The 19,328-nt window shown below is 42.8% G+C and overlaps 1 protein-coding gene across 4 annotated transcripts in view; it reads right to left on the bottom strand.

The window, feature by feature from the left end:
• Window positions 1–19,328, bottom strand: part of CHRM2 (cholinergic receptor muscarinic 2) — a 209,118-nt gene that overhangs the window by 134,603 nt on the left and 55,187 nt on the right. For all 4 annotated transcript variants that reach the window (XM_048500882.1, XM_048500881.1, XM_048500884.1 and 1 more), the window contains exon 3: window positions 8,669–8,813. The gene's annotated coding sequence lies outside the window, so the exon portion shown is untranslated. The remainder of the gene's footprint in view (window positions 1–8,668; window positions 8,814–19,328) is intronic.

Genomic DNA, 19,328 nt, shown 5'->3' with positions numbered 1-19,328 from the left:
ACAGCAGACTTCTAATTCTTATTAAATTTTTATATAGGGGCACTGACTGCCAAATCAAATGCACCCAGTCTGGATTGTTCACCTCAAAAATATCCATCAGCAGAGATGTCAAGCAAGGCTGTGTTTTGGCCCATATACTTTTCAATCTTTTTCTGAATGACCTTGCACCCATGTTGAAAGATCTGAACTCACACTGTCCAAGAATAGGAGAATCCCAGATCCCATTCTTATTATATGCTGATGATGTGGTCCTCTTATCGTGCTCAAGAATGGGTTTAAAGCATCAAGGTGATATAAGCTTTATGGTGCCCCAATATGGATGGGTCCTTGGTCCATCCTGCTTTCTATATAAGATCCTGGGTCTACCTCACTGTGTGCCCTATGTCATCCTTTGTTTAAAGACTGGTCAGCATCTCCTAGAGACCAGAGCATGGCTGGTCACTTTCAGATTCTGGGTTCACTTTTGCTTTAACTAGTCTACTAGTTAAATGAGGATACTAGTCTAACTTACCAAGTTTTAGCTACCCTACAAGCTTCAGACTGGTGGACTCAAACAGAAAGAAAAGTATAATCCTGAGGCTTCTCATTAGAATCTTTGGCTACGCTGCCTGCCAAAGAAACTAATTAGTGATGCCAACAAGTCTTACTGTCCTCTATTCTCAGGAATTCCCCTTTGGTGGAATGGCCAAGTATTTACACCAATTACCTCTGCCCAACAGCTGCAGAGTGCTGGCACTTACAAGATGTAATGTTTTACCATCGACAGTTATGCTAGAGAGATGTTCAAAAATTCTCTATCAGGAAAGAACATGTGCTTGTAATGTAAATTAGGTCAAAACTGTTAGTCACATACTTTTATATTGTCCTTTTTATAGCACAATCAGGCATTCCTTGTTGACCCTTTTTTTTGGTCAATAAAGAAGGATTTGCAGACAAACAGCAAATCTTCATGCTATTAAAAATGAGTCTTGTATTGCAACTGAAAATGTAGCACAGTTCCTGTGTTTTGCCATGAAACAATGTTTACAATCAAATACAAGAGCCTAATGTGCATGTCAACCAAACAGACTCTTAGTTCAAACCACTCTGAGACAATGTTGCATTTTAGATTATATAGTTTTATTAGTTTAGTGTTCTGTATAATTATTGTTTATTGTTCTGTGTTATAAGCTTTTTAAAATGCTATTAAAAGGTATTTGGATTTTAAAAACTTGTTCTTTTTTCTATTTGTTTATATATTTTTTGATATTTGGTAATTTTTTTTCTTGCAAGCCACTTTGGATCCCTCCAAGATGAAAAGCAGCCTAAAAATATGCATACACCCAACATCCACACTGTTGGTCCTATAGATTTCAACAAGTCTGATACATGTAACAAATCTACAAACCCAGAGGCTGACAGAATCAAAACTCAGTTTTCCAGCTTGGTAAATAAATCTTTTCTGGTTAGTTGAAAAATGCTGACAGATTCTATTGATTCTGGGACATCCTCTCAGTGTTTTTTCTGTATTTGACCTGGCCAAAGCTTGTTCTGCTTGTAGTAACTCTGGGCAGGGATCCCAGAATATTGTTGGCACCAAATAAGGTCAGAGGTCCAAAGCAGATGAGAACACTTCAGGCAAATACAACAGGTTAAAAAGAGGCAGGAGGGAAAGAGAGACAGAGAAAGAGAGAGACTGGATGAAACAGGGAATATGTTATGACTTCCGAGAGGAATGAGAAGAATATGTATATATATATATATATATATATATATATATATATATATATATATATATATATATATATTTATTATATATATATATATATATATATATATATATATATATATATATATTATTATATATATATATATATATATATAATAATATATATATATATATGTATATATATATATATATATATGTATGTATATGGAGGTGCTCCTCTAAAGGGAATAACATTTCAACTTGCTTGTGTATTAATATTGGGTCTGACAATTTAATGATTAAAGTACTCTGCAGTATATCAAGTCAAGTTGAGGATTTAGAGAACATAAAGGAAGATTGCTGAGGAGTTTGGCTCCCAGGGTTTTAATAGTCAAATGAGTCCATAAGGCTGTTACAGGCTGTGTGGATTAACTTAATTTTCTAAAGTACAACCTCAAATGGCAGAAATCACACACTACCTATGCATTTGTATCCTCTTGTTATGTCATCACACTACTCATAGAGACACATATATGGTCTACAGCAAATATATTCCCTATACATCTGTTGAACTTCCATGTTGTCAGTCACTGGGTGTTAAAGAACACTTGATAGGTCTCACTAACACTTTTCTTCAAGGACTATTATCTGGCCGTGTCTATTTGGACCAGTTTAGACCAGGCTCAAAATCAAATATCCACAGATCTTGTGATCTAAAATATGGTGTGTTTTTATTGAGATTTATTTGGGGGAATTTGTTATCATGGAATTGAGAGGAACACTGGAGAATTTAATGTGTAAAATTTTGTTTTTCTTTGGAGGATCTTTTTGAGGGCAATTTATCCTTTTGAGGACTCCTTAAGAAAGTGAAATGTAGGAATAAATCTTGTTGTCCTAAAATCTTCATGTTGCATTGCTGAATTAAAAGTACTTACATAACATTTGGATTGTATCTGGTTCATTTTGCATGATATTTTGCTTCTTTTGTGCTAAGGATGAAAGATCCCTTGTAATTCAAAATTAGCCCGGGAGTTAGGTTGACAGATACCATCTGCTATGCTGGAAGAAGGACTCATTTCAAACCTGTGAGCAGTTTAAAAATTCAAGGAGGAAGTTGGATAGGGGCTGGAGATCAGCTTGTAACAAAATGCCCACTCAGTTCAGAGTGAAGCATTCAAGTTTTGTAATGACGACACCACTACACGATGGGCGAACTAGGTGAAAACTGCCATGATCCTCTACTGTTCTGGATAATAAAGACACTGAGAGCTGTAGAACGATCCATTATCAGAAAATCGGATAATAGTCTATAAACCTCAAGTAGGGAAAAAGTTGTGTGATTTACAAAAAAGAAAAGGGATGGGAAGAGAGAAAGACTAGATTGCTTTTATTGTCAGGCCAACATCTGCACCAGCCAGCAGCTGGAAAATAAAAACAACTTGTGACAGGCAATAACCTGTTTCAGCAGCAAAGCAGCCTTTGTAATGAAGCTGCAATCACTTGCTAGATCTTTCAAGACTCCCATCTTTTTTTTTCCTTTCTAAGAAAGCAGCACTTCACGTCTATTGCTGGTCTCTTGCTCCTGAGCAATTGAGTTCCACCGTTCAGTTCTATCTGTGGGGTTTCCAGTGGGGGATGGAGGAGTCAAACAATGCATCTTAAAATGAGTAGCAAGGGAACAGAAATGGAAAAAAAATGTGTGTGTGTTAGGCTGACCAGCCATCCCGCTTTTGGCAGAACCGTCACGCCTTTGGACAATTTGTCCCACATCCACCCATGGCGGGTTCTGCCAAATTGTTCTCCGGATTTTTTGGAGGCTGCCTGCACGCTGCCTTGGGGGTGCAAGGTGCAGTATGGCAGCCCTCCTCGATGCTTTTCCCCTGGCCACAGGAGCGCCATGGCGCCTTCTGGGGCTCTGCCGTTTGTCCGGCTCTGTCACAGGAGGAGGCGGCAAGCGTAACAAGCCCTAGAAGCTCCGGTATGCGCTTCTCAAGCGGCCACGCTTCCCTGTCCCCGGGGTCTCGGATCTCAAAAAAAGGTGACTCATCTGGCGAAAGGTCCGCACCTTGAGTGGATGAATGTATTTGCTGACAACCTCCACAAGTGCAGAAAATTAGGAACAGAATTTGCTGAAGCCACCTGATCTATTGATTAAGTATTTGCTGAAGCCACCTGATCTATTGATTAACTATTGGTTAGTCAGATAGCCATTGCTTACATGTCAGTGAGCACGTACATCTGAAGTTATAAAGCTAACTCTGTTTCTTTGTTTGAGCAGACACACCACCACCACCAGCGTGAGCACAAGACAGCAGATAAGGTAGCAAGATGTAACCAAACATACAGAAATGTAGATGTGTTACAGGGAAGAAAGGCTGTCTTATTTTATCTCTATGTAATCTCCCTCATAGTTAGTAAACTCATTTATAAAAAGCAACTGAGAATCTGTCTCTTCTGTTCTATTCTGCTAATATGCATATTTGCTTTTTCAGAATTACAATGAGAATTCACTGTCCTTTGCTCAGTTACTCCAAAATGCCTTTTTGGATTTGTACACCCTTTGCAACATAAAATAGCCTTTTACTGACTTCGTGGCAGTTTGAATACTCTTCTCTCTTTTACAGCAAAACAAGCTTCTGATTTTTGAGACCCTCAGGGCCGAACAGTACCTAAAAAGTCAGCTTCGCTGCCCTACTGATACTGAGAGAGTAAGACATGAGTGATTTGCTAACGGGCTGGTGATTTAGATCAGAATATAGGAAGTTACTCTTTTTTTAAAAAAATCACAGCTACTCTTTAACCTCCTTTGTGACATGAAGACTTGATGGTGCACAGTAATTCCAGAGGGATAGCCCTCCTAGGCTTTTGCAACAAACATAAACAGGAGTGGCTGTTGTGGGTTTTCCAGGCCGTGAGGCCTTGGTTCAGCAGTTTTTGCATCTAATGTTTCACCCATATCTATGGCTGGCATCTTCAGAGGCATGTCACAGAGAGAAACTCATCTCACGGTGACATGCCTCTAAAGATGCCAGCCATAGATGAAGGCAAAAGGTTAGCAGCAAAAGCTACCAGACCATGGCCACATGGCCTGAAACCTCCACGACAGACAGCTGATTCCAGCCATGAAAGCCTTAAAAAATACAATGAACAGGAATCTTGTGGCACCTTAAAGATAAACAACATTTTATCCCAGTGTAAAATTTTGTGGATTCGATCCCCAGTTCCTCAGATGGAGTGACTGAATTCTTCTATGTAGGACAGTGATGGCGAACCTTTTTGAGACCGAGTGCCCAGATTGCAACCCAAAACCCACTTATTTATCGCAAAGTGCCAACATGGCAATTTAACCTGAATACTGAGGTTTTAGTTTAGAAAGAACGGTTGGCTCCGAGGCATGTGTTACTCAAGAGTAAGCTTGGTGGTAGTTGGTGGCTCTGCTTTGAAGCAACTGTGCAACTCTTCCAACGGGTGAATCATGACCCTAGGAGGGTTTACTCAGAAGCAAGCCCCATTGCCAGCAACTGAGCTTACTCCCAGGTAAAGGATTGCACTTTAGTTCTTCGCATGAAAATCAGTGGGGTTTAGCAGTGCTTAACAGGGTTATCTACACTGCTTCCCCAAAACTAGATCTTAGGTTTAATGCTAATAATCGAGCCCAGTGGCCAAGGCCAGCCTAGATGTGTGTGGGGAGCACTCTGTTTGTGCGTGCCCACAGAGAGGGCTCTGAGTGCCACCTCTGGCACCCGTGCCATAGGTTCACCACCACTGATGTAGGAGCAGAGGAGGCAGTGTAAAATCTGTTAATGATTCAGTTTCATGCTGGATTTCCCCTATGAAGTTCTCTCTCTGAAGAACAGTGTTGAGATGTTGCACCCGTCATGGCTACCAGTGAGAATCAGAATGGGATATTGAGGCGGTCTTGCTTTAGATTCTATTTTTAAAAAGCTTCCTTGTGGAGAAGATAAACATGAATGGCCAACGGCAAAGACAGAATAGAATTAATACCAATGTAAGAACCAATAACGGTTCACATCCTTTTAAACATCTTTTCAATGGTTTGTTTTAATTGTTCAGTTTAAAAAGCACTGAGAGCGATTAGAAATAGAATGTTCATTTGAAAAAAAAATGCTAATGTCAGTACTGGGAGGAATACCCTCCTTGTATGTCTTCTCATACTTAAATCTGAACGTTCCAACCCATGGTGGATGAGAGCATGTTTTATAAAGAAGAGCTGGACATAATTTCTCTTGTTTCAGTACAAATTTGCACACCCATGATCCCTTTCTCATACATCTAATTTATTGTGTAATAACAAATATTTCTGGATTGATACTGACAGACCACATTATGACAACAGACTTGTGGGCCAAGCCTCGGTAAAGTGTATATCTCCCCCTTATCTGCTTGGACCATGCTTGTCCACATTCAGTCTGACAACAGGGCCTCATCCTCGCATGAAATTTAGCTACAGTGTGACTCCACTAGATTCTGGCCAGGATAAAGGAGCTTCTGCAATAGTAACAGACTAACAGTCCTGGTGGGAGCAGCAAGTGGCCAGGTCAGCAGATTTGTTCTCCCCAGGGGACTTGCTCCAGTGGAGGGGTGAATTCTGCTGGCATGCAGATGATGTGGTCACCCCACAGTGGCATAAGGTGCTGGATGCAGCACCAGCATCCCTGCAATCATATGGCCACCACTGACGTAGTAATGGTGTTCTGGGGGTGTGACCAGGGGAGGACATCCCTCCTAGCCATTGCTGCCATTCTGCTGGCAGCTGGAGCTTAGGACTTAACTCCATTAAGCCCAGGGGGTTTCTTGGTGGCAGGGAGGTTTTCTCACATTTCAAGCTTCCCCACACTGCCAGGAAGCCTCCACAGAAGTAGCGGGCCAGCACAGCTGTAGCACCATGGCTGGGCATCATCCAGCCCTTTAAATGGGGCTGTAAATCATGTAGTAATGACAATCTGAATGAAATTTCAATTTTGAGCATGTTTTAGATATGGTTATCCAACTCCATTTTGGAAATTCCTGGGGATTTGGGGTGGGGGGATGGCTAGGAGATAGTGGAGTATGGGGAAGGAGCACAGTAGGGATGTGATATCACAGAGTTTGCTCGCTGAAGTTGCTGTTTCCTGCAGGGAACTGATCCCTGTAGTCTGGAGATCAGTCATAATTGTGGTAGAATGCCAGGCCCCACCTGGAACCTGGCAACCCTAATCAGACATAACTTCTAAAGTCAGGCCTGCGCTCTAATCTGAGTGACCAAAGCACCATGCTTGTTACAGTTCAATGTGTTTACCTCAACATTTCCACACTGGTACTGTCTTTTATTCAGAAAAAAACACATGTAGGGAGACAAGGAGGTTTAGGGCCTAGTTATCTGAGGTACAAACAGCCCTGGAAGAAAAAATGTCTTGTCCTTTCAATAGAAGCTTGATGAGATATTATTTACTAGGTTGTACTCTGTACTTCCTGTTGGGGGATGCACTTATCTCCTTCTGAAAAGCCCAGGAAGCCCAAGGCAGGCCAAAAAAAAACTGGAAAAGATATGAGATGGGCCTTAGTCCTGACAAGAATAGACTATGAGAGGTTTTAAAGACTTGGAGAGGAAATGGCAAGCCGGAGAGGGCAGAGGGAGGACAGCTCATTAGCCTGGAGACCAGCCACTGAAGGGGCTTGTGACACATTGGTGGGAGCCAGGGAAAGTCCCACCCTTGGTACTTCTTTATAAAGGTCTGCCTGAATATAACCAAGGAGGTCTTGTCTTCAGAGCCAGAGGGCAGATAGAGTTGTCAACCTCTAGGGCAGACCTGGGCATTATACGGCCCACGGGCCACATCTGGCCCGCCGGATGACCCTGACTGGCCCCCCTGCCTTGCTGGGGAGCGAGGTGTCTTTGAAAGCTCCGCAGAAGCCGGTTGCCTTGGCTGCCGCCTTCTGCGGGGCTTTCAAAAGCGCCTCACCCCCCTGCCTTTTGGCCCAGCCCTCCACAATATTTTCTGTTTCTTATGTGGCCCCATGGAAAAAATAATTGCCCACCCCTGCTCTAGGGGCAGTTGGAGATCATCCACTATTACAACTGATAGAAATCAATTCACCTGGCGAAAAGAGTCACTTTGGAAGGTGAATTCTATGGCATTTTATCATATTGAAGTCCTTTCTCTCCCTAAACTCCACCCTCCTCAAGCTCCACCCTCCCCAAATTTCCAGGTATTTTCCACCCTGGAGCTGGAAATCCTAGATGCTGGGGAGCTGGGAAACCAGAGTGAAGGAATACCCCCTGCTCCACATTGCTCACATGCCCCCATCCCATGAAGAGCTTCAGCTTTCCATTCCCACCTTTTAGTCTTCCATGAAAGCATCATGAAGTTTTCCTCCAAGCATTTTGTCAACCCAGACAGCTGTGCTGAGTTACAGAATGGGGAGGGGGATTGAAAGCAAAGATTAAGATAAATGATGCACCTTCACTGAAGGCTGAATAACCACACACAAAAAGGTAACTAATCATTACATGATAAACTAACAATAGAAAATCTTTCAGTGCTTCAGTACAAGGATGATACTCATCAGCAGGACACAATAGCATGAGAAAAGCTCATTAATTCGCAAAGCAGCCAAACCCAGAAATAAATGGGCCTGTACAAAAATGGTTCATCAAAATCAGCAACTGATACTTACTCACCATCTCTCTTGGCTGCTTAGCTAAGAATCTTCCCTCCCTCAGCTTCAGGAAACAACATGGTATAAAAGAAAGAAAACACTGGCTCTGCTACAGCAAACCAGTTTCAAAAGCTAAAGAGGCACTCCTGGGATCTCCCACTTGTTTATCTCGTATTAAAAATTCCAACAAAAGGAGAAAAAGAAGGTGCCCTCAGAAAAAGGGCAGAAGCATTTGAGGATTGTGTGGTGGATGTTTCATTATTATTCTTTCCGCTTGACTAGTTAGAATCAAAGGGGATCTTAAACTTCTTTTTTTTTTACCTTTGGAGACTTGGGTTCAGCGTTCTGGGCTGCCTCAGCGACAGTCAAAGGTGACACTGGCATCTTCTAAGCCTGCCTGAGGAATGAAGAAAATGTGGCTCTCCTGCACTTGGCTGATTACAGTCGATCTGTCTGAAGCCATCACCTGTAGTAAAGAAAACATACATTTGTCAAGTTGGGCTGCTGAGAATAGTTTCAAAATTCAGAGATTTGGGCACAGTCTTTCATCTAACAACTCAACACATTCTATATTTATTCACTTAAAACATTTAATGTTGTTTTTCTACCCAGTTTAGAATCCTCTCTATAGCAATCATGGGCCTTCTATGTTTTGATGAAGTTCAAGAGTAATGGCAAAGAACCTCAAAATCCCTCTTCTCTCACACACACATACACATAGGTGTCTACCAAGGCAAGAGATGGATGTAATAAGAAACACAATGGAAAAGACTGTGCCTTCCTTCCTTCTTGGTTCCTTCCCAGAATGCTGCAGGGACCCAATTCTGCTAGCAACCACAGCACACAGGGATGATTAGAACTGGCTCTTGAAAACACCGGGGGGGGGGGGGGGAGAAGGGAGATAGGAGCACCTCATCGCCTTGTCTACAGTCCCCAGAAGGAATTTCAAAGAAGAAGTAACAAGTTCTAAATTGGTCTGAATTCCTCTATCAGACAGCAACGGGCCTAGGATGGTAGTTATGCAGAACTGAAGTTCAAAAATAAAGATGTACTGAAAATAAAAGCAGTAGGCCAGGTGAAGCAAAGGAATGGTAGGGGCTGTTGGTAGTTCAGAATGCTTCAAAAAATTTCCTCATCTGAATTCACCCCCCCCCCCATATTGTGGTGTTCCAGATTGTGTAGTCTTTTGTTTGAAGTGGATCAGGCATACTCCTTTGTCCTGTTTGTTATCTGAGTGCTATGCAAAGTTGTGTGTTTGGAATCCACCACAACTATCAGCTTTTTCAGCCCATTTGCATTCCTCACCATCCATTGCTGATGTGCATATGACAAACACTGGCAAAAGAGCTATTTTCATAGGACTGTATATATAGAGAGATGAATCAAAATCTTTTCCTGTGATGCCTTATTAATGTACAGGACTCTTTGTGTATATATAGATCAGTAAAACATCACACAAAAAATAATCTTGACACATTTAATCACCCCAGGACTGTTGTTATGCAATGCTTCAGCCATACACACATCTGCCTCATTCAATCAGAGAAGAGGGAAAGATGTGAATGAGCTGAAAAAACAGAAATTGCAGGCACACTATGCATGCTTCAGTCCCGGACTTAATTTAGAAATTCTCCAGAAATAAGAAGGCATGAAATGCAGCACAAAGCAGAACCGCAGAACAACAGAAGAACAGAACAAAATATATATTCATCCCTAACTTCCCACTCAGCCCAATTCTGGCAAGTTCAACCAAGACAGTTTCATCATTTTAATTGGTTCTGTGGCAAACATTTATGTTACAAATAAATAAATCTAATCAGTAAAAACAATGCACATTCCTTAAGCGATCAGATCAGCGTTACAAACCATAGTATCCGTGCAATGTTTAAAGTACTGCTTTTTTTCCTTTTGTTCAGCAATGTCATGGCAAAACAATGCACTGAGACATTTTTTCCCAATGGTGGAAACAGTTAACCTTTACCAGCTGCAGAAATCATATTCATAAATCTAACCAGTAAGTAACACCTGAATGATTTGAAACTCATACCTATTTCAATCCAGTCCTTCAGACTGCTCAACAGAATTATCATGTTGGATTAGAAATCAATAAATTATTTGACTCCATTTAAATCCCGCCCCCACCATCTCCATTTTAGTTTTTTTAATACAACTCTGAGAAATTCATCCAGGGCTCCCCAAGGAACACCCTGTTTTGATTCTAATTCACAATAATCTGTGAAGGCATTTTTGTCATGGTCCTGGAGAATCTTTCATTTGTGTGAGAAATCCATAACAGGTTCCTCTGACAATCAAAACAATGCAATTCGGATTCTTGCCAACGATGGCAAAAAAGGGCCACAAACTGATCTCCTCCCTCCACCCTCACCCCCACCCCCCACCCCGGTGCAATTTCTTTTTGCAGTTGTGAAAAGATTCAGAATCTGGGGCCCTAGGACAGGTATACTGATGTGGCATCAAGTGTAAGATACTCAGCTATGGGTTAAACTTTGCCTCTGCCACATGTATCTGAAAGTGTTGATCAATATGCTAAGTGTTATCATAATAATCAAAACATGTGAGATCCATAATCAGCCCCGGTAATTTTTGCTTTTCACATTTCAGCGCAACTACAGGGGATGTTCATTTGACTGGGAAAGTAGCAATAACTCTGCTGCACATATTGCTTTTTTTGATGTCAAGTACAACTGACTTATAGCAACTCTGTAGGGTTTTCAAAGCAAGAGACTAACAGAGGTGGTTTGCCACTGCCTTCTTTTGCAAAGTAACTCTGGATTCTGTTGGCGATCTCCTTTTCAAATACTAACCAGGGCCGACCCTGCTTAGCTTCTGAGATTTGACCAACATGCTAGCCATTCTGCACGTATAATCAAAATTACCTTGTTCCCTAAAGTTGCCATTCACCCTGCAGGAGAAGGAAAAAAAATTCACTGTGCACACAATGTCTGCATTTTTCTTCCACAACAGCAACCTGGAAGGCTGATTTATGACCCCATCCTACAAACCCAGCTCTAGCACATCAGTGAGGTCAGTGTGGTGCCAGCCCTGCTGGCTGATATCCTGTGTTCTCTCAGCACAGAAGATATATGTAAAAGAAAGACCGCTCAGCAAGGTGCAGGAAACATAGCAATTGCACCACAGCCCATAGCAACTCCTCTGCAACCCTTCAATCATGACACAGCATGCTGATGACACTCCTGTGACTGGCAGAGACAGAAGCAACCAACCAGCGTGTGTCAATACCACCTCTGATGACAGGCTACTACTGCCCATATGTAACGGAGCAAGCCAACCAAAGTAACCAACCCTGAGGTGAGATCCTTACTTTCTTTTCTCGGACAGTTTTCCTCATGTTAAGAGGCTTACTGGGCTGGGTTACAGACTTAGGTTGCCTCAAAGTGTAGGTTTCCGCTTTCACCTCATAGTCTTTGCTTCTCAGAAACTGTCTAGGGAGATTTGGTGTTTCTGGCTTTTTCCAGGGTGCTTATTTATCACCAAAAGCAAACTTTCATTTTTTTAGCCTACTCACTCTATTCCCCCGCCCCCAAAAAGCCAAATAAAAATCCTGGCTTATCTCATGCTCTTAAGCAGAACCTCCAAGTCTCTATCTGAAGATATAATTTTTTTCGTCCCCCTTTTTGAAACCAAGACTTGCTTATCCATAGAAGTCCTGTAGGCTCTGATAGGGTGAGCATCACTTGGATTTGCCTGAGGGTTGACTGAATCCTTGAGAAAGAGGCAGGGCTTTGAAGGATGAATGCCTCACAGTCCTTGAACAGAAGCATCATCCCACCATCACCATAGCCATTTCTGACACCTCCCCAATAGGTTACTCAGGAGAAGAACTCCTGTGGCAGAGAAGGGTTTTGAATTATGCCCAGGAATTATGCACAGTTCAACAACAGGCCAAGACCAGCCAAACAAAAGAAAGAGGCCAGACCAGAACCCATATCTCACATCTCACCACACACCCAACTGGACACACACAAATGAGATGCAGCATAGGATATGAGGAATTTCCTAGCATTAACATTATCTATAGATACCAAAGCAGTTGGACTACTGGGAAAGGAGTAACACAGTGGAAATCCATAGGAATAGCATACCAAAGGATTCCAGTTTCAGCCTTGCATGGGGACGGCTGCCAGGCGTTCACTGAAGGAAGCTCCAGGACAACTATGGTTTTGCATCATCAAACACAATCATTTGCATTGCTGACAGACTTCCTCAAATGCTCATTATTTTGGTCAACAGAATTCTAGACAACATTTCCCTATTGTTGGAATTCACTGCAGTCATCTACTCCTATCCTTCACAGCAACCCTGGCACTCTGTCCTTCCTTACCTCCTATTGTGCTAGCTGCATGGCTTATAAAAAGCCAGGAGACTAGAATTGTCAACTCTAACTTGAGAAGTTTTTAGTGATATCATGGTAGAATTTGGGGATTTTAGGAGGGCAGTGTTTTGGGAAGAGGTGGGAGCACACCATCAGAAACTGCCTGTCATGAGCCAGCCGCCTAAGAGATGAGAAACCAGACACAGAGGCTAAAGAAACCAGGGATCAGGAGCTCCAAGTCTTTCTCTGCTAGTCAAAGCAGAGTCAGCAGTATAGCTAGATGCTGTGCAGCTGGGAATGCCATCAGCAGCCCCAGCTGGGCTAAGTAGTGAGCCAGCTGCAAGAAGGAGGCAAAAACAGAAGCAGCAGCTAAGTAGTAAAAGCAGAAGTGCCCACATTGCAGCTTCATATGGGAGAAGGCTCTGTGAACTAGAAACATCAGCAGTAGAGTAGGGATGAGACTTTGAAGGATTCTGGCTTCATTGGCAAGGGCATCTTATATAAACCTTGCCTAGATATTGGCACTGTCTGGGTATAACAAGCATGTTTTATTGGAAAGCTCCACACACCTGGTTCCCTGCTTGGCTCCTCTGTTCCTAGCCTGCCACCTTGAACACCAGTGCCTGCTTTGATTCTGGACTGCCTGACCATACCAGTGCTTGCCTGGGCTTTGGACTGCCTGACCATAACTGAGTCTGCTGCCTGCCTTGACTTTGGACTGCCTGACCACACCCATGCCTGCCACCTGCCTTGACCTCAGACTGCCTGACAATGCCATAGCTGACACCAGCCAGCAGCATACCACCAGCTCTTCCAGGTCAATTGCTCCTTGTAGTCTGAAGATCAGTTGTAACTCCAGATGTATGGGGGAATATGTAATCTGAAGAGCCCACCTATCTTGTTTACAAGATTATACCTGTGAAAACACTACTTCCCTCCCACATCTCCTCAGAGTGAGTCTCTTGCTGAAGACAGCTGAGGTCAGTAGTGGAGGGAAACCAATAATATCTGGCAAGCCCCAATGAAACAGACATGGCTGTAACACAACCCACACCTTTATTGACCACCAGCGGGTACAGATATCTGAAAGCTCAGCAGGTGAATGAGATGGCCAGCACCCTCATTCTAACCAAATCTTGATCCTTGCAAAACTGTACTGACTGCAGTATCACAGACAATATGACTGCTTTCCCCTGAGAGGTCAGGAGCAACTGTGCTGGTCAGACAACAGCTTATAACAGTGCAGGAGCCAGGCTAAAAAAAATTGGCAACCCCACAGCAGAGCAGCTAGATGCATAACTGGTCATTGCAGCTGTTGGTGAAATGACAGGCTCAGCAGGCAGGAGCACCACACCGCATGACCATTCCAGACCATCCTCTTGGAAAGCCATCTGCAAAGAACCAAATGAAATACAAGAACAGCAATGATTGATGTCCAGTGATAGAAGCAAACAGGAAGAGAACTCTACAACTCTGCATGGGACACTCTTAAAGTTCCCACAGCCCTGTTCCCCTTAGAGCTTCCCTTGTGGAGGACAGTGTATCTATTCAGATAATTCTTACCTATTACCTGGAAAGGATTATGTTAGAACTGGGGCTGCACAAAAACTTGGGGCTGACCCATGGGACCCTGATCCTGCAAGGCAATAGGCACCATCAGTGACTGATCAGCAGGAGCAGTATTCCAAGTAGAGTGGCTAATAGTCAACCAAGCCTGAGTCCATGCTCCCTGGGAAGTGAAAGATGGGATTCCTCTTTTTGTATTCTACATATTTATTGTTAGGCGCTATTGAGGAAGTGAAAGATGATAGGCAATGCAAGCAGGAGCTGGGGATGCTATGGGAAGTCAGTTGCAAAAATCCCTTCTTGGGGCAGGCAGGGCCTTCCCTCCATCACTTACCTGTGTGAGTGTTCCCAGTCCATGCGTCCCCAGCTAGAGAACATGAGGATCCCTCTGGTGTTTGTGTCCAGAGATGGAATATCTGTGTGTCATCTGAACAGTGTTAGACATATGCTCCATCTCTCTCTCTCTCCTCTCTTTCAACCATTTGTGTGAAGAGTTCCCTTTGGGGTCAACTTTTCCAGAGTTTCCATCACCAAAGTTCCAACAATACATTCCTAAGGAGAGTTACTCCAGTCTAAGCTCATACATTTCCAGGGGCGTAGACTGGTGTGACTCACCATTGTAAAGATGATGATCTGAGACCAGAGAAGTAAAACCTTCTCATGTCAGCTACAGGCATCTTGGCTGAGGTTTTTAGAGTGCCTTGCAATGTTGTGATTGGCTACATTCGTAGTGGCCATCCTGAACTTCATCTAGACTTGGAAATATGACTGGAGTCAGCTTTTTTCCCTTTTGCATGTGTTGTATGGGGATTTTGGCTTTGTATGGTGACTGCTGCTGTAATAAACAGGAACAGGGTATATGACCCAGGCTGGGGAGACTTAAGATGCCAACTAAATCCCAACCAGCCCCTGTAACCACTCATTTCTGTGCCAGTTTCCCAGCTACATCATCCTGGTACTGATGTAATACTCACACGACTTAGCAATGGCATATCGTGAGATCTCTGAGATGTGCCAGAATACTTCTGAGGTGGACCAGTGAAGAATATAGAGCACTTTCGCAGATGTAGAATAATGCACTTTCAATCCACTTGTGTGAAAAGTGCCATTAGTGGTCATCCTAAGGCCTAAGCCATTAAGAGAATGGTACTGTGAGATCAGTAATGGCTGCTTTGAAATACAGAAAAATCCCCACAGAAGTTGTAGCCACTGGTTTGTTTTAGGCCTTGAAGCAGTGGTGGGAATCAAATAATTTAACAGCTGGTTGTTTACCAGCACCATTTTAACAACCGATTCTGCCAAAGTGGTGCGAATCTGCTGAATCCCAACACTGCCTTGAAGTCTTTACACAAAATGTCCTCCAAAGATTTTGTTTATGACTGATGAAGTGCTCATATTGTCAAAAAAATTACCAACTTGGAAATTCCGGGAGAATGGGGTGGGGAGTGCCTATGGAAAGAAGTAGTTTGGGGAGGAATTTCACACATAATCTGTGATATAATATCTGGTACAACTGCCAATGTGCCCGTTGTCTTCAGGGAATTTATCTCTGTCATCTGGAGCATCAAATGTAATTCAGAGTGATCTCCAGGTCACACCTGGAAAATGGCAACCCTCTCCCTAGCCTGTAACCATTATATCATTCTATATGTCTGTTTAATTGTTACTGGCTGAAGGATAGATTTCCAAATCTTGTATATTCAAGGCTCCTCTGTTCTTTGGACTGTGATTATCTGCATTTGCATTCATCCTTCACCTTATGATTGTGATGCTGGAAGCGGAAAATCTCAAATATTAACATCCCTAGAGATGAGGAAAGAACAGCTAATCTGACAATTGGAAAAATGGAGTGGATCAGGAATACTGGCACAGAAACATATTTATTTATTTATTGCTATGATTGATTTGCCTAAAAAAAGAGCACAATTTGGTGTTATTCCAAGAATTCGCAGAAACTCTGTTTTACGTTTTCAGGTGGGTTTCCAGTTCTCGTGCTTGAGAAAACCTTCGACGCTTTTATTTGTTAAAATATTTATCACTCACCTCGCCACCCAGTCAATAGTCTCAAAGTCCTGTTCTGTCACCCTGTTTCTTTGTTTGCTCTCCCAACTAAAAACGAACCAACCGTCTTTTCTCTGGAGGAGCAGTTTGACGTAATGAGCACATTTCTGCAAATGTTTCTGATTTGCCTCATGTATTTCAGTCACAACATTTGCGATCCTTAAGCACAAAATTCTATAGACACACACCAAGTGTACATCACTGCCAGTCACTAGCTATATATACTTGGCAGTGGCTCCGTTTCTACATTTTTTGGAGAAATCATACGTTTAGTGAGGAGAATCCTTCTGGTCTTTAAAGCCAACTGCCTCCTGGCGGCATAAACTGTGTATATCTGTGCTGTTCTGTTTTGTTTTGTTTTTAATTACATGGCGTTAATTAAGCCTCTCGCACCGGTTGGATGACCTTCCACCCAGGGTGAGAACAAACTGCTCAGTGGCTGCCAAAAGACAAAAAAAATGCCAATATGAATCCATTCCAAAAAAACCCACGTGGTTCCTCCCACATAAGTCATATAGCTGGGTATACACGATCCCACTCTCCATATGAAGTGGTGAAAGAAAAGACACTCTTCACCTCAAATTGGCAGCGTAAACAGGCAGGCATGACAAAAAAATTGTAAACCCTACGATAACTACATGTGTTGTAAAGTGCATTTCACTGCTGAAGAGACTTGCCAGACAACTGGTTTTAATGCCAGGCATGAGACATTATTAGTTAGTTGTTCCATGGAGAATGAAACAAGCCTCTTTTCTCAAGGTAACACAGAGCACGAGCGGAAGAGATCCAGACATGTTTCCTTAAAGTAGTCCTTCCACACAGAGAAAAATTGGATTTTCTCAGCCCTCGAGTCAGTACACTTGCCACAAGACTCCTGTTTGTTTTTCCTGTGGAGGGGGGAGTGACTATGTGCATTCAAAACATGCTCTGCCACTTCACAGGATTTTTTTCTAATGATGGGGATGGAGACAATTGCTCTGGGCTTCACATATGAAAAGGTACAAGCTTGAGAAACAGCATGGTGTGATAATTACAGTGCCAAGACTAAGTTCTAGGAGACTATGGCCCCTTCCGCCCACGCAGAATAATGCGTTTTCAAACCACTTTCACAACTGTTTGCAAGTGGATTCTGCTATTCTGCACAGCTTCAAAGAGCACTGAAAGCAGTTTGAAAGTGCATTATTCTGCATGTGCGGAAGGAGCCTCAGGTTCGAATCCCCACTCTGCCACAGAAGCTCCCTCAGTTTTACATATCTCACAGGATTGTTGTAAAGATAAAATGGAGGATAGGATAATAATGTAACTTACTTTGGGTCCCCGCTGAGGAGAAAGATGGTGCATAAATGAAGTAAAATAAATATGTTTTAGAAAAAAACAGGACTATACTCCTCCCCAGGTCACAACACAGGCAGGCCAATGATACCTTGGCTAGAGGTGAGACTAAGGTGACCAGATTGTCACCTTTGTAAGCCAAGACCTGGGTGGGCAGAAGGCAGTGCGGCAGCTTTCCAAAAACTGGGACAGTTCAAAAAACCCATGGGACACAGGACAAATTGTTTTAAGGAGGGACTGTCCCGCCAAAAGAGGGACGTCTGGTCACCATAGGTCAGACCAATAGAACAATCTCCCCAACTATCAGCAAATGATCTTTTGTTAAGGCTTGGAATAGGCAATCTTGCCAGCTTTCTTCCCTTCTCCCCTCAGAATCTCACTAATTAATGATCCACAATAAGATAACCCTCTTTTTGCAGAAAGCATGTCATAGTTCACAAGTTAAACTCTCACTTTTTGTCTTTCAAATCCTAAAATCTTAACTTAAAGGTTTCCAATCGTCTCTTCTCCCTGCACTCTCAGGCAATGAGATGTTTCTTGGCCTGATTGTCAGGACTTTTCAGTAGTATATTTGAAGGGTCTTCCTGAAAATTTTTGAGGGCCTGGACAAGAGTGGGGGGTGTTAGGGCAGGGATGTAGTGGTGGGCATCTGATGTTACTGAAAAGGTTCTCAGGAGGCTAGGTTTGAGGAAGAGAAATAAGTGGTTAAGTTGCTCTTTCCAGCAGGGACAGAAAAGCCAGGTGGCTTTTGAAAAAATTGAAAAATCGGAATTAGCAAACCCCATATCACAAAGAGGGGAGGAGGATCAAAGGACTTTAAACGCTGCCAAAATGGGTTGCAAACAACCTTGGCAAACTGAGAAATGGAGCTGTAATCAAGCCCATCGACCTCAGCTCCTCTTAAATAAGAAACCTCGAAGGACCAACAAGGCTGCTCATTTCAAACCAACATTCTTAGATAAGTTTTCCCCCGACCTTGTGCATGTTGCTTGAATTGAAGGAAGGGGGGAGGGAGGGCTCTTCAAGAAACTTTATTCCGTTTGTCAATACTTTATTGGTCAATTCTCTACGTTCGCTCCCAGTGGACAAGGTTGGGGAAATTACTTGCAAGACATCAAACATTTGTTTTAATGAGAGCAGAACATGAAGGCCTTTGCATGTTCTTCCTCTCTAATGACAAGCAAGCAGGCCTGTTGTCATTAATATCAGGCACAAAGCGGTAACTGTCTGGGGCTGCCGGCCTCTTTCTCCTTCTCCCCTCTGCCTTTCCCCATGCAGAAGAAAGCCCTTAAGTGTCTGTGACAACAGGAAGAATGGTCACAAGTGAGGTGCTCGGTTTATTGTCTTGCCACTGAGGCTCAAGTGGCAGCCCCCGGCTGACAGTGTTGCGTTAAATATAGCACACAGATTGACTGTAGCCTCCCCTTTAATGTCACTCTGACAGCTTTGGCAGCCCTGAATGCATCATTAAAAGCCATAAAAGTGAATGCAGCACTGCAAAGGATTCCTCTGGGACAAAACTAGGGGAATGGCCAGAAGGAAAATCAAGGAGAGCAAAAACCTTCCACCTCTCCTTGTTAAAAATTCCCTTGCTATAACCTGTTTTCAAAATTTCCCTCACCCCATATCTCCCATTTAAGCGATCTATAAACTGAGCTATGTGTTACA

This window comes from Sphaerodactylus townsendi, linkage group LG06 (genome assembly GCF_021028975.2).
Source record: "Sphaerodactylus townsendi isolate TG3544 linkage group LG06, MPM_Stown_v2.3, whole genome shotgun sequence".
Taxonomy (NCBI): domain Eukaryota; kingdom Metazoa; phylum Chordata; class Lepidosauria; order Squamata; family Sphaerodactylidae; genus Sphaerodactylus; species Sphaerodactylus townsendi.
This window is presented reverse-complemented; position numbering and strand designations above follow the sequence as displayed.